The sequence below is a fragment of the Momordica charantia genome (assembly GCF_013281855.1).
Source record: "Momordica charantia cultivar OHB3-1 chromosome 8 unlocalized genomic scaffold, Mcharantia_2.0 BLBB01000008.1, whole genome shotgun sequence".
In the NCBI taxonomy this organism is placed as follows: domain Eukaryota; kingdom Viridiplantae; phylum Streptophyta; class Magnoliopsida; order Cucurbitales; family Cucurbitaceae; genus Momordica; species Momordica charantia.
In genome coordinates this window covers 25,119,132-25,135,725 of record NW_028275166.1, presented here as the reverse complement: position 1 = coordinate 25,135,725, position 16,594 = coordinate 25,119,132, and the positions used below count along the sequence as shown (strand labels likewise).

At 43.5% G+C, this 16,594-nt stretch overlaps 1 pseudogene; it reads right to left on the bottom strand.

Annotated features, from left to right (window-relative positions):
- Nucleotides 1-823: 823 nt before the first annotated feature.
- On the bottom strand, nt 824-1,537 carry LOC148209850 (protein SMAX1-LIKE 6 pseudogene; annotated as a pseudogene).
- Nucleotides 1,538-16,594: the final 15,057 nt, after the last annotated feature.

Below are 16,594 nucleotides of genomic sequence, written 5' to 3'. Positions count from 1 at the left end.
TCCAACAAAAATCACCTAAATTAATAAATAAAAAAAAATGTTCACTTGTTTGAAGTACACCAACCTCGTAACGCACAAGGTTCACCAAAATCGTGTGGCGAGCGGTGACAGAATGTGAAGTAGAGGCGAAGGAGGCCAGCGAGGTAGAGGCGGAGGAGGCCGGCGAGGTAGAGGTGGTGGAGAGCCACCGGAATCATGTGGCCAACGGCGAGGCGGAGGAGGCCAGCGAGGTAGAGGCGAGGAGGATGGTGAGGTAGAAGCGGTGGAGAGCCGCCAGAATCACGTGGCCAACGGCGACCATGTGGGATCAAGTTGGAAGACGATGGTGAGGAAGAAGAGGGGCGAGCAGATCGGAGGCGTTGCAAAAGATAGAGGAGAGAGAATTTCGATTTGGAAAGGAAGGTGAAGAAGCGAGAAAAAATAGTTAGGGTTTGGAATAAAGGGGTATGCAATGAAATAGGTATATGCGACGAAAATTGATTTCGTCCCATAAAATGCGACGAAAAGATGGTTTCGTCGCATACATCTGCAATGAAAATATGATTTGTCGCTTGGAAATGCGACGCTACCCATTTTTGTCGCATAAAATGCGATGAAACCAATTTTCGTCGCATAAAATGCGACCCATTTTATTTTCGTCGCATTTTATGTGACGAATTTATTTCGTTACTTTTTTTTCGTCGCTGAAAGTACTATTTCTTGTAGTGATTGTTGTTTTAAAAAACTGAAAACATGGTCTGACGACTATGTCACGTGGCGCCATGTAAATTTTTTTAAAATTTTGAACGTGATCGTCTCTTGAAGAGACGACCACCTTTTTTTTTTAATCCGTCAGTTGAGATACCACAAAACTCAGACCATTACTAACTTCATCTCCTTTTTTTTCTTCTTCTTCACTGACCAAACCACTCAATTCCCCATAATTCACACCATACCCGGCCCGAGCAGCTCTGAACCATCCCAAACCTTTCAACTCCATCTTCTCCCTGCTCCCATTCCCAGTTACAAATTCAGAAATCTCCTTCCCGATGCATATTACACGCAACCCAGTAATCTCCGCTGGAAGCACGTCCGATTTGCATCCTTGCATGCAATCGGTAAAGCTTCGGAGCGCATCGGCCGCGTAGACTCCGATTAGCAAAGGGTTTCTCGCAGTTTTCTTGGTTAAAACCTCGGCGATTCGCTTGGAATTGGCGTCGTCGTCGCCGCCGCTGGAGAAGGGGAAAGTGAAATTGCGGTGAGAGGGGTCGGAATCGGCGAGGTTGCAGAGGAAAATCAGGGGGCAGCGGGAGCGAGAGAATCGTGAGGACTAGTGGGAGAGAGGAGGGTGCATTATGGCCAATTTGATATCGCAGCTCCCAAATCCGGCCTCGGCGAAAACCCTGCTGACAGTCGGATCATCGAGAATGGAGATGATGAAATACTTGAGCTTGACTTTGAGAATGGAAGGAGTTTGGTGGTGGGTGTGAATCTGGTGGAGGTTGAAGCTGTCGGGGTGGCGGCGCTGGTTGGCCTGAGAGCATTTGATGGCGGCCATGATGTTTAAAATAAAAAAAAAAGGAAGTCTCTTGACAGACGACCACGTTCAAAATTAAAAAAAAAACGGTCTCTAAGAGACGATCATGTTTTCAGTTTTTTAAAAAACGATATTTTTAAAAGAAGTTTCAAAATCTACACTACTTTTAATATTTTTAATTAAACTACAATATTTTTAAAATAAGTTTTATGTACAAAAATATTAATAAAAAAAAAATCCTGTTTGGTACAACGTAGCAGTGGCAGATTCAGTTTATTATTTATTTATTTTTTCTTTATTTTTAGAGTCGAGGGAGTGGTCGGCTGAGTGGTACATGGTAGTAATTTTATTTTTTCAGGTAATCTTTGTTATTGTAGAAAATTTTGGATGGAGCGAAAAGAAAATTAAAAAAAAAAAACTTTTTATTGTGTTCTTGTTGTATATAATTAACTATTTCATACGCGTTATTTTTATGAAATTTAAAATGGGTTGCATTAGATACAATATCTTGGTTTAAATTAATCTATTTCGGTTCTTCTTTGTTTAACTTTTTGGTTCATAAACTTACCAATATTAGCACTTTGATTTTTGTTTAAAAATTTATTTTAGTTTGAAGATGTATAGTAGTTAAATTCCAGTTTTTATGTAATTCAGGGCCTAAAATAATAGAATATTTAAAAGTTGAGAGGAAAGTAGATGAGAATTTTAAAAAATTTAAACGGTCATAATCGCATTCTAAATATACCATTACTTTTATTTTTCTAAGCTATACTCACTTCGATGGGATCGAATAACTCAAAATCTCTTGATTGGAAATATATGTCAATTACCACTAAGCTATACTCACTTTGATATATATTTTTACATTTAATCTAAAAGTATTTTCTAATTATACGAGGTTAATTGGGAGAACCTTATTAACAATCAACAAACTCACAGTAAATGGAAAACATATATGAATGCGAGATAGCCGGCCGCTTTATACGTATGTATTTATATCATGATAAAACATTATTATAAACAAAGATACGAGAATATGAAAAGGGCTTCACACATTAATTATTGAAGGTAAAGGAACTGAGGAAGTCTTGAAGTCCAATCTTTTAGATTGACGTGGGAAATGTGTGAAGTGTTTTAGCTCAGCTCAATTATTGTTAAAAAAGACGAAGCCTTGAAGTCCAACATTATATTATTGATTGATAAAAAGGAATACATGTGTTAACCAATTGAATTTCAACTTTGACAAAGAAAATATGAGTAAGAAATATCTGACATCGACTCTACACGTAGTTTCTTAAGCCCTGACACACATGTTTTGAAGCGTCAGCCCCAGCTCTAATAAGGTGTCTATAAAGATGAAAGACGATTGATTAGGGGTCAGTTTTAGTAGTGTTTGATATATGTGATGGTATATAGTTTGTAGGAAAGGTGAAGCTAGGAAGGTTAGGAATAGGTGAATCCTTATCTTTCAATAATATTTACTCCCCCTAAAGATAAGGTGAGGTAAAGAAACTAGTATCTCATAAAAGGTCACATGAGTAAAGGTGTATTTTTTAAAAGAAGGATGATAGCATTTATATCCATTTTGAGTATTTGAGTATCCAAAAAAATACATTTGAATGCTCGTGGATCAAGTTTTCCTCGTTCATGACTATGAACATGAACAAAGGCGACATAACCGCCAAACCCTCAAGGAATCGAGTTATTTGTTGTACGGAAATTAAGATAAAATTTTAATAGGATATTCACGGGAGTTTTTTTTTTTTTTATTTAGAGTAGCAAATGGTAACCAATTGATTAAGTAAGTGGCCAGCTTTCCCTAAGAGGATTTAGGAACATTTTTTTTGAAAAAGAAGGACATGAGTCACAGAAAGAACATGACCAATTTTTTTTTTTGGCCACCCCATTTTGTTGAGGAGTTTTCACACAAGACAACTTGTGGATGACTCCATGATTTTGAAAAAATAATGTTAAGGTTTGGTTGAAGTAATCTCGAGTTCGATTACTTCAACCAAACCTTAACATCATTATAATGAAATCGTTTGAGTTGGATTCTGAATTGATTTTTAATCGCATATGGAAGAATGTTTGAGTGGTATAGCCAACATCAGTTTTTTGTTTTAAAGATAAACCCGTAAAACTCTAGTACAATCATTAATGAACACAATAAAACAACGAATTTTGGAAGTATTTGATATGTTGGAGTGACATGTTGGAGTGGCTCCAAACATCAATATGAATAAGAGAGAAAGGAACTGAAATTGATTTATTATTACTAGGAAATGATACATGCTTGTATTTAGCAAATTCACAAACATCACGGTGAATTGAATCAAAATTAAAGTTCTGGAATAAATCTGTAAATAAATTTTTAAGAGATCTAATTAAGGGATGCCTTAGTCTATAATGAAACAACCAAAATTTATTCAAAGAGGGATGAATTTGTGAGGAAAATGAGCCTGGAACATCTTTCCCAACACTGTCAGGTTCATCAAGATAATAAAGTCCATTTTTTAGCAAGTCCAATCGTCTTCCCATTGCTCTGGTCCTGAAAAATACAAGAAGAAGAAAGAAAGGTTATTCTGCATCCTAAATCTTTCATTAAATTTCTTACTGATATCAAATCAATAGTTAAATGTGGTATATGGAGCACATTTTTTTAAGGGAATGTTTGAATTTATTTGGACATCTCATTGACCAGCCACTATTAATAAGGTACCATCTGCAGTTGATATTTTTTTATTGCCCGCGCAAAGACTACAGGAGATAAAATGACAATTACTATTTGTCATATGACCAATTGCACCAGAGTCAATAATCAAGTAGAGAGTTTAGGATGTGAAGAAGTTGTACCTGAAAAGGCTATCGAACATGTACCTTGATTAGGAGTATTTTTTAAGATTTCTAAAAAACTCCTTAGTTTCTCGATCTCATCTGTGTTTAGTTTTCCTTTTACAAAAAACTCTTCTGCCACGTCGCATTTCTGACTTGATGAAACATGAGCTTGACTATGTCCTTTATTTACACTACCCCTATTTGACCAATTCTTGGAATTTGAGTTCTGATAGTTTGTAGGTTTTCCATGTAACTTCCAATATTTTTCCTTGGTGTGCCTTGGTTTCTTGCAAAAAGTGCATACTACACGGTCTTTATTTCCTGATTTTCCTCCATCCCAATTATTAGCTCCTGCAAAGGGTTTATGCTTTACATCAGTCATTCTAGTACCTTCTATTTTCATGACGGACTCTTCTCTTTGTGGTTCTAGCATAATACAACGACGAGATTCTTCACTTCTAACCACACCAATAACTTCATTTAGAGATGAGGGATCTTTGTCCAAAATTTGCTTTCGAACAACATCAAATTCTACATTGAGTCCTGCAAGAAAGATATAAATTCGGTCTTTTTCAACAAACGTTTTTAAGGTAGCAGCATCCTCAGTACATTTCATTTCAATACATTGATGGTGATCACAAACTTTGAAGAGTGGTAGAATATTATGTCACTGTTCTATTACTTTGCTTTGTTCCAAAGATATGAGTTTTTATATCAAATATTTGTGCATCATAAGTTTGCTCCACTATTTCCCATATGTCTTTTGCAGTCTCAAGAAACATACATGTATCAATAATAGTGTGAGTCAACGAATTCAATAACCAAAACATGATCATTGAATCTTCTTCATCCCACATATTGAACTTTGGATCTCCTAGTTTAGGTCCTTTTCCAACAATGTGGTTCAACTTTCCTTTTCCTTTCAAGAATGTTCGAACAAGTTGAGACCATTTTAAATAATTTTTTCATCCAACCTATAACTAACTAGGGTGAATGTATTGTAAATCTCTCGTGGAAGATTTATCAGTTTTTTCCATAATGGTTTCTTTGGTAGCTTTTGTGGAGTCCATTATTGATGTTGATTGGAAAATAAAAACAATAATTTGAAATATATTAAAATGAACAAAACCAGGCCAAACCAAATAGATCGAACCAAAAATTGAATCGAACCAATTCAAACTGAACCAGACTGAAAATTGAATCAGGCTGAATCGGAAACCCTTTAGACTGAACCAATAGTATTTTGTTTTAACTTTGAAACCCTAGCAGCCACACGAACCGAAAACCACAAAGAATTCGACAACCACGAACCAAGAAATCCAACCATGGAACAATTAGCGGCGAACGCGAAGGTGACGACCTCGAATGGATGCAACGACAACAGCGTCAGAAAAGATTGATGACGAACTCAATGTAAACCTCAAATAGTTGCAGCGGCAACATCTGAACAACGACGATGTCTGAATAGCGACATCAGAAGAAACCCACGAAACAAGAAGAAGAAAAAAAACAGTTTATTGAACCCAAAATTAACAAAAAATCAATTGACAATGAATCCCAACTAAAAAAGGCCTAAAGAATTGATACATATTAATTGATAAGAAAAATAACATTTTTTTACTGCCTTTCAAAAGAATTGATTCATGACTCATAAATAGTACCTACAAAGAAGAAAAGAGTGTGCGACACGGGGGAAAAATCGTTTTCCCCCCTCATCGACGATGTTCAAAATATCGTCGAAATATCGAAATTTTGTTTTTGATATTTCGACGATATATTGCCAAAAAAAAAAAAAGAACTTTTTAGGTGGCCAGACCCATAATTTGGACCCAACCCATCCACACCGAGAAAAGGGGTGGAGTGGGGATTTTACAGGGAGTTCTACCCTCCCCTCCTTGTCCTCAACCAATGTGAGAATTGGGATGGGCACAAGGGTTTTTTTTTTTTTTTTTTTTCCTTCTTTATTTCATATAATAATAATAATAATATTATTATTATTATTATTTAAATTTATTTAAATTTTACTATAAATCCATTTATTTTTACTATGTTGATTTTTTTAATCTTAGGCCTATTTCTTTTTTTATAAAACTAATTATAAATTTTCAAACCTATCCTTCAATTTCTAATAACTAAATTTAATCATATGTATCAATATTTCATATCTTGTTCAATTATGTAATTAATATTAGATTTGGTTATAAATTATTAATAAAACATAAAATTAAGTAACGTTAAACTTCAATTTACTAATTCAAATTATTTTCATGAATCTTTATTATCTTGTTTCAACATTTTGATATTTTCATAAGTTACTCATATTTTTACATTTGATGGATAAAAAGTGATCAAGTATAACTTAATTAAGCTACCATTAAAATTTTATTTAGTAATTAAAATAATTTTTATTAATTTTCATAATTTCCTTAATTTTTTCCCAAATATCCATCAACATCGACATGTTCGTAAAATCAGGACCTCGACATTTTCATCGACATTGACATTTTTAACCTTAAATTTAACACATATATTCATGGAGCATATATCTTTTGCCTCAAAAATATATTCTTATTGACTAACAATTTTCTTGTTTCTATAATTTGTTCTCTATAACGTTTTTGAAAACAAGGCTCTACATGGTAACCATTTTGGAACTGTACACGATAACTTTAAAAAGATAGAAAACGAACATTTTCTCTATAATTGTTTCTGGTTTTTTGTTTTTAAAAAGTCATTGAGACATGTCGAGAGAGAGAACTAGAGGTATGACAAAAAATGTTATCTTCTTGAGTACTAAATGAGTCAAAAATAAACAAAATTCAAGTATAAACAAAATTCTTTTAAGCTAATTAAAAATATTATTATTTTTTTTTTTGAGAAATCTAATTAAAAATATTATTAATAATTAGTTAATAATATATTTAATTTAATTTCTGAAGAAATTCCTCTCATTAATTATAAATTAATTATAACTAATTAAAATTAATATATTTATATAATAAATTAAAAGTAGGCTAAAAATAACTTTTTCATTATAGCAATGTAGTATAATTATTAATTAAATACCCAAATGAATATAATATAGATTTAAATAAGTATCCTTTTAACTTTTAAATGTGAAATATTATGAGTATTTATTTTCTAAAAGATTTGATAAGTTGATCATGCAATTAGATTAGAAAATAAATAAATTGTTATTAAGTAAAATATAAAATTTTAAAAAAATTAACTTTGAATAAATAAAAATTTAAATGTATCCTTAAGTTTATTAATGTATGATACTAAGTTTTAATGGAAAAGTTATTCTATCTCACTTTTAAATATTTTATCTTTAATTATAGAGCTTTAATAAGAGATTTCAAAACTGTTACAACTTTCACAATTTCTAGAATTATAAAGCATTATTTCACCATTGAACTTCAAGTTACATTAATATTCTATTAATTTATAGAAGTTTTTTCTTTCGTGATTTCCTTTTTACAATAAATAGTTTTTTTTTTAAAACTTTTACTATGTTAAAATATAATATTGAATTTAAAAATGTTATCCGATAAATGTTCTAGCAATCGATCTTGTGGCGAAGTCTTGCATTATGGCAACAAGCTTGAATGCCTCGTCGCCTTTGACGTTAACTGTAAGGGCCCATGATCATGGCGTTGAAGGATGTTTGGGGAAGAGAATACCCTGGACACGTGGAGGACCCCTATTGGTGCTCCAAGATGACTCATGAGTCATGCCCAGCTCGGACGGCCGAGATCACCACTACTAGCGTTGACAGATGCTAAGTATGAGGGCCGAGGTGAACTTGGCCGAGGTCCGACCTACCGGAAAGCTCGGTGGGGGCCGATGCGAACTACTGTCAGCGGCGTGATTATCGGGCATAATCGTCGGTCCCGAGGTTACCGGGTGTAACCGACGATCCCGAGATTACCGGGTGTAACCGTTGCGAGATTAGCGGGACTACCACCCATAAGTAGAGGACTTCACTCCACGATCAGGTACGATGATTTCTGGCCTCGAACTAAACTGGGAATCCGACCTATACTGACTTGATCGTCGGAGTGCTCACCTTTTTGTGCAGGTCCGCCCAAGTGTTCAGATCGGTCCGGAGGCCGAGTTCGAGCTGCAATCTGAATATATTGTTGTGCATATCCTTGCATAAACATTTGGCGCCGTCTGTGGGGATTTGACAATCTAAGTCATCCCAATCTTTTTAAACCATTACGCGAGCGAAAATGGTTCAACCCGCAAACTCGACCAATACGGCGGATCGAAGGACTCTAGCTGCCAGCGATGCCCACCAGAGGGAGGTCGGAGCAGCAGCGGTAGAGGGGCAAGGTCACGACGGCCTAGCAACAGAACCCCTCTGCAGGTCGGCATGGATCACCGCGCCTGTCCTACCGCCTGCGCACCCAAGGACGTCCAAGGCCACCCGTGGCCGAGGTGGGACCTTTAAGAAGGGCGCCCGGGGTCCAGCCCCGGCTCCAACATGTGAGAACTTTGATGCACTCCAGAGGGAGATGGAGGCAATGCGCACACAAATTCGGTCTATGGAGGAAATGTATAACGAAATGATACTAGCTGTAGGCGCAGGGTCCCGATCTGAAAATCGAGTGACGCGCGTGGACGTACGTGAGAAAAGGGGTTCCCACCTCGGTCCAGCCGAGGAGGAACGTCCCGAAGACAACGAGAGCGAGGGGTACACTCGCCAGAGGGGAGACCTCCGTGAGCATCTCAACAGAAAGAGAGGCTCGTCTCTCCGAAAAGGGCAGTCGCCATCCCGCTCACACAGGAGCTCCAACCAGCAGGCTGAATCCTCTCACAATCCCGCAGGGGTGATCACAAGGGAGGAGTTCGACCAGCTGAGGGGCGAGCTCGATGCTCAGGTGGAGGCCTTAAAGGCCAAATGTGAGCAGAAAGAAGATTCACTGAACAATGGCGACTTGGGAGAATCGCCCTTCACCTCGAACGTTTTGGAAGCACCGATCCCTCCGAAGTTCAAAGCTCCTACCGTGAAGCTTTATAATGGGACGAAGGACCCCAAGGACTATGTTGAGGTCTTTGAAGGCCTCATGGACCTCCAAGCGGCATCAGACGCAATAAAATGTCGCGCCTTTCAGATCGCGCTTACTGGCAGCGCGCGATTGTGGTATCGGAGACTGCCAGCCAGGTTGATCTCGACCTACTCTCAGCTGAGAAGGGAGTTCATCGCCCAGTTCTCTTCTCGGCACTATGACGAAAAGACAACGACCCATCTCGCCACCATTAGACAGAAGGAGGGTGAGACGCTGCGGGAATATGTCACCAGATTCCAGGAGGAGCAGTTGAAGGTCGCGCACTGCTCCGATGACTCGGCCATGTGCTATTTCCTCACTGGTGTAGCCGATGAAGCCCTCACGGTGAAACTTGGAGAGGAGGCCCCGACCACCTTCGCCGAGGTGCTTCAGAAGGCGAAGAAAGTCATCGATGGACAGGAGCTCCTCCGAACCAAAACCGGCCGACCGGAACGAAAGATCGGCCGGGGCAGAAGTGGAAATGATGTAGAAAGGGCAGATCCCAAGTCCAAGGACAAGGGATCCTTTTCCAGCGGCCGAGCTGAGTATCGAAGGGTGGAGAGCGGACCTACCGGGAGTCGACCTTACGAACGCTTCACCCCGACCACTATTCCAATTTCCGAGATCCTGACGAACATCGAGGAGTCTGGAATGGAAAAACTACTCAAACGTCCTGAGAAGCTTCGGGGAGCCCCGGAGAGGCGCAGCAAGGACAAGTATTGCCGCTTCCATCTGGAGCACGACCACAACACGTCGGACTGCTGGGAGTTGAAGCGCCAAATTGATGATCTAATTCAAGATGACTACTTCAAGAAATTTGTGGGAAAGCCCAGGACCAGCTCAGCAGAGAAAAAAGAAGAGCGAAAGCGTTCAAGGACGCCGCCCCGGCGCACTGACCGACCTGCGGTCATCAATACCATTTTCGGAGGGCCAAGCGGGGGTCATTCCGGACATAAAAGAAAGGAGTTAGCTCGTGCAGCCAGGCGCGAGGTGTGCATCATCAGGGAGTAGGGGCCGACCTGCCCAATCACCTTCGACGGTGCAGACTTGGAGGAGGTCCACCTGCCCCACAATGATGCACTTGTGATCGCTCCCTTGATTGATCATGTGGTGGTCAGGAGAGTGCTGGTAGACGGGGGTGCATCCGCTAACATCCAGTCCTTACCGACCTACCTCGCCCTGGGATGGACGAGGTCGCAATTGAAGAAAAGCCCGACACCCCTGGTTGGGTTCTCTGGATAATCGGTCATCCCAGAGGGTTGCATCGACTTGCCGGTCACGCTGGGGCAGGACCAAACTCGAGTCACTCAAATGGCCGAGTTCGTGGTAATTGACGGTAGATCGACCTATAACGCCATCTTTGGGAGACCCATCATCCACTCATTTCGGGCCATTCCCTCAACACTTCATCAAGTTTTGAAGTATCCCACCCCCAATGGCGTGGGCACGGTCCGAGGAGAACAGACCGCTTCGAGGGAGTGTTATGCCTCCGCGCTCAAAGGCTCATTGGTCTGCGCCCTCGAAACTCTCGCCGGTAGGGATGGGACGCTTGAGTTTGAGGCCGACCTGCCGAGGAAGGAGTTTGCCGCACCCACTGAGGAGCTCGAGCTTGTTCCTCTGCTTAGTCCTGAGAAGCAGGTAAGCATAGAAACCAAGCTGGGGGCCACCGACAGAGAGGAGCTAATCCACTTCCTCAGATCCAACTCGGACGTCTTTGCGTGGTCCCATGAGGACATGCCTGGCATCGACCCGCAAATTATGACGCATCGCCTCAGCATACATCCATCATTCCGACCTGTGAAACAAAAGAGAAGGCCTACAAACAAGGAGATGAGTGATGTAATTGTTGAGGAAGTTAGCAAACTTTTGAAAGCTGAATGAATAAGAGAAATTTCGTATCCCGAGTGGCTCTCCAATATTGTATTAGTTAAAAAATCTAACGGCAAGTGGAGAATGTGCGTAGATTTTACGAACTTAAATAAGGCATGCCCGAAAGATTGCTTCCCGTTGCCGAGGATTGATCAGCTCGTGGACGCCACAGCCGGGCACGAACTGCTCACCTTCATGGACGCCTACTCTAGGTACAACCAAATCAAGATGCATGTCCCAGATCAAGGTCATACCGCTTTCATAACAGACCAAGGTCTGTACTGTTACAAGGTCATGCCCTTCGGGTTAAAGAACGCAGGAGCGACCTACCAGAGAATGGTGAACAAAATGTTCGCCAAGCAGATCGGCCGAAATATGGAAGTGTATGTGGACGACATGCTTGTCAAGAGCAAGCAGTCTAAGTCGCATCTCTCCGATCTGACCGAAGCCTTCGAGGTTCTGAGGCTCAACCCCGCTAAATGTGCCTTTGGAGTCTTTTCGGGAAAATTCCTTGGCTTCATGGTGAACAACCGGGGAATCGAGGCCAACCCCGAAAAGATTAAAGCCGTGATCAAGATGGAGACACCTAAGACGCTGAAGCAGCTTCAGTGCCTCAATGGCAGGATTGCGGCCCTGAACCGGTTTGTTTCAAGATCGACAGATAAGTGCATTCCTTTCTTCAAAGTCTTACGAAAGAAAGGACCGTTTGAATGGATAGCGGAGTGCGAACAAGCATTTCAGCAATTGAAGAGCTACCTCTGTTCGGCACCTTTGCTCGCCAAGCCCATGCCGGGGGACAAGCTCCAATTGTACTTAGCAGTGTCTGACAGTGCCGTCAGCTTGGCCCTAATCAGGCAAGAGGAAGCGCGGCAAAACCCGGTCTACTACACAAGCAAGGCTATGACCGAAGCCGAGACTAGATACCCTCAGATGGAGAAGTTGGCTCTTGCTTTAGTCACCTCGGCCCGACGGCATAGACCATACTTCCAAGCCCATACTGTGGTGGTGCTCACTAACATGCCCCTAAAAAGCATCTTCCATAAGCCAGAAGCTTCTGGACGCCTAATGAAGTGGGCAATGGAGCTAAGTGAGTACGACATCCAGTTCGAACCTAGAACTGCGTTGAAAGGACAAGCAGCGGCAGATTTCATAGCCGAGCTCACACCACCTTCCGAGCTGAGCGGGTCCGACCTGCCTTGGACAGTCTATGTCGACGGATCCTCCAATGAGAAGGGGTGCGGAGCTGGGGTCCTCTTGCTCGGACCAGGAGGCGAGCGATTTGAGTATGCCTTGCGGTTCGGCTTCCGGACTTCTAACAACGAGGCTGAGTATGAAGCATTTATTGCCGGCCTACGAATCGCTAGAGCATTGGGGGCCTCTTGTGTTAAGGTCTTCAGTGACTCCCAGCTGGTTGTGAGCCAGATCAAGGAAGAGTACCAAGCCAAAGACTCCCGAATGGAGAAGTATTTGGGCAAGGTCAGATCGTACCTCCCCCAGTTTCGAACTTACGAAGTAAGTCGGGTTCCGCGAGCAGAAAATTCTAATGCTGACGCCTTGGCCAAGTTAGCATCGGCGTACGAGACCGACCTGGCCAGGTCGGTCCCCGTCGAGATCTTAGATAATCTCACGATCTCAGAGCCAGATCTGATGGAGATTGGCGCTCCAGAATCCTCATGGATGGACCCGATTGCGGACTTCATTAGGGGCAACTCACCACAAGACTCCAAGGAGCGCAGAAAGTTGGCAAGGCGAGCAGCTCGGTTCGTGGTCTGAAGTGGAGCATTGTACCGACGCGGCTTCTCCCTGCCTCTATTGAGATGCCTAACCCCTGAAGAGGGCCTGTACGTCCTCAGAGAGATCGACGAAGGAGTGTGCGGCAATCACTCAGGCGCCCGGTCGCTGTCAGCCAAAGTGATCCGACAATGATACTATTGGCCGACCCTCAGCCAGGACGCCAAGAAGTTCGTTAGAACTTGCAACAATTGCCAACGCTACGGAACCATAATCCACCAACCTCCCGAGCTGCTCACCCCCATCTCGGCCCCGTGGCCATTCGCGCAGTGGGGGGTAGATATCATTGGTCCTTTCCCTTTGGGCAAGGGCCAGACCAAGTTCGCTGTGGTTGTTGTGGATTAGTTCACCAAGTGGGCCGAGGCCGAGACGCTCTCCCACATAACGGAATCCAGAGTCACGTCCTTCGTATGGACAAATATCATATGTCGCTTTGGTATACCGCAGGCCATTGTGACAGACAATGGGAAGCAGTTTGACAACGCCAAGTTCAAAGACTTTTGCAGCAAGCTTGGCATAAGTCACTTTAGCTCGTCCCCCGCACATCCGCAAGCAAATGGGCAGGTGGAGGCAGTCAACAAGATCATCAAGCGAGGCATCAAACTTAGACTGGACTCCAAGAAAGGCAAGTGGGCCGAGGAGCTACCAGAGGTTCTATGGTCGTACCGGACCACTCAAAGAGAATCGATGGGTGAGACCCCGTTCTCCCTGGCCTTCGGCTTCGAAGCTGTAATCCCGGTTGAGATCGGCATGCCATCTGACAGAGTAGAGTATTACGAGCCTACGGCAAATGAGGGAGAGCTGCTCCTCAACCTCGACTTGTTGGAAGAAAGAAGAGCAATGACCCAGCTACGCCTGGCGGAATATCAGGGCAGAATGGCCAGACATTACAATGCCCGCGTTCGACCTCGGGCCTTTCAGGTCGGACATCTGGTCTTAAGGAGGGTCCAAACACATCTGGGTGCCCTTGATCCGACCTGGGAGGGCCCGTTTGAGGTCAAGGGCATAATCCGACCTGGGACGTACGTATTGGCCGATCTGCAAGGAGACATCCTCGCGCACCCGTGGAATGCGGAGCACCTGAAACGTTATTATCCTTGAAATGCCGGAAGGGTTTTCAATAGATCTGTAAACACTGTTTCAAAAGAATTATGATCGGAATAAATGTGATGATTTAATTTCATGATTCCGAGTTCGACCAGAAATTAAATAGGGGCCACGGACTCCCACGCGGTCGCATTCCAGCAGTCGGTTCAAATTCAATCCTCCAAACCTAAGGGTACAAGGTGCGATGCCAAAATCGCTGAAGTGATGCCAAAACCGCTGATGAACTTAAAATTCAAACCTACCTTCAAGGTAAAGGGACGATGTGAAAAGTTCAAGATGGTCAAGCCTCCGAACTTGGGGGTACGAGGAACGATGTGAAGAATAGCTACGGACTTAGGATTTTAGCCTTTTAACGTTTTTAAGTTAAGGGTGCGATGTTAAAAAATCCAGAGTTGGTGCAATGCATTGAATGCTAGACAAAGATTCAGATTCAAACTTTCAAATTATTTTAATTAAAGGCGCGACCTCAAAAGTAAGAGGTGCGAGGTGACATTGGCTGCAGTTCAAAGAAAAAGCAAAGAAAAGATGTTGCCGACAACAAAGTGGAAACAAATGGGAGCCTCTTTATTGAATGGAGAGCAGAGCCAAGGCTTATAGACCTTGCAGCTCTGCCCTGACACTTACAAACAAAAAAGGAAGAGAAGAGAGACAGAGAAAAACCTCATGAAGGATGATCGCCTAAGAGTCCGCCTGAGGAGCGCCCTCCTGTGTGTTGCCGACCTGGTCCTCTTCGAGATCAGAGTAGTCAGAGTCTAAATCTCTGACATACTGATCCACCAACGCTTGGGGGCCAGGGGTGCCGCCAGGCCCGGACGCCCACTTCTCGGCATACCTCTTTTTCAGACCGCTGAGATCGATCTGAAGATCAGGCATGTCGGAAGCAATGCCCTTCATGAGGAACTTGAAGCCCGCGTCAGAGAAGTCCTTGGCAAATCCATCGAAGTCAGGATGCTGCCTAAACGATTCCTCCAGTAGGACTCCATTGCTGAGACGCTCCTTCGCCATCTCCAGCTCGGCAGTCGCATGCTCCAGCTCCTTATCCTTCACTTCAAGCGCCTGGAGCATGTCGTCCTTCTCCTTCAGGAGTTGGAACTTCTCCTTCTCCAAGCCCCTGGTGATAGCGTGGGCAGCTCGGAGTTGGGCCTTGCGCCTGTCCTCTTCCTTCTTCAGCAGCTCGGCCTGGGTCTCCACCTCGGCCTTCAAAATCACCACCTCAGAGTGAGCCTTCAGCAGCTCATCCTTCATGGTGGAGGAAGCAGCCTCCAAGGCAGCAGAGAACTCCTCTTTCTCCCTCGCTGCCAGAACTTCCCTCCCATCCAGCTCAGCCTTTACAGCCAGAGCCGATTGAATGGAAGCAACAAACGCCTGAGAAAAGGTACAAAGAAGAAAGTTAGACCGAGCTACATGTTAGGTAAATTGAGCCAAAATGGACACCAGTCTTACCTCACTGGCGTAGTCGATGGTCCTCTGCAGAACGGACCCTGGGTCGCTCACAAATTTGGACGCCTTCCTTAGGCAGCGGTCCAAACTTGCAGCCGAGATGTGGGACACCTGGTCCCTCACCCCGGCACTTGACGGCTGAACTCTGAACCGTGCCGTCACGTCGGACGTCCCGCCCATCCTGGCCTCAGGATCGTCCACCCGATCTGCGAAACTCGCAGGCAAGACCCCGCGAGCTCCGACCTCCAAGGGGGAGGTCGTCTTCTTTTCATTCCTCCTTCGCTTCAGAGGGACTTCCTCCCTCACCTCCTCGCCCAAAGGCAGGGCGTCCACCGCCTCGGTCTGATCCCTGGGGCGCTTCTCCCTCGAGGGACCCCCAGAAGACTCCAGCTCGATCATTGGGGCTGGATCTTCCGAGGCAGGCCCTGCCACGGCAGGGGTGGCAGGTTTCGAACTCTGGGCGGCCTCAAGAGCATGGGCTCGGCCCTTGGACTTGCGCTTCACGCTGCTTGCAAATCCGCAAACCATGGCTGCAAAATAAAAACAGGGGTCAACACAAGGTTAGAGGAAAAATGGGGGAGGCAAGCTCGGCATACCAAGTTCGGAGTTCGGCCTTGAGGATTCGATGGGACGAACTGCAGGGTTGTAATCTAGCAGCCCGGACTCAAGCAGCAGCTTGTCGGTCACCAGGGTTCCGACCTTCCTACCCCTTGGAAAGCGCTCCTTGTAATATTTCAACGTGTCGAAGGAGGCTTGCGTAAGCTCGGGGACTGGTCAGATTGAAACTGCACGAAGACAAAATCCGAGTTAGACCTGAATGACAGAAAAGAAAATTACAAAAAGCAAGAACTACTCCGTACCTAGGTTCCCAAACCTAGTGGGGACGTCCAAGAAGGAACGACCTAACTCGTCCTTTGCGAGCCATTCCCCAGAAGCGTAGAACCACTTCTTCACCCATCCCTTGATGGAGGTCGGCCCCTTA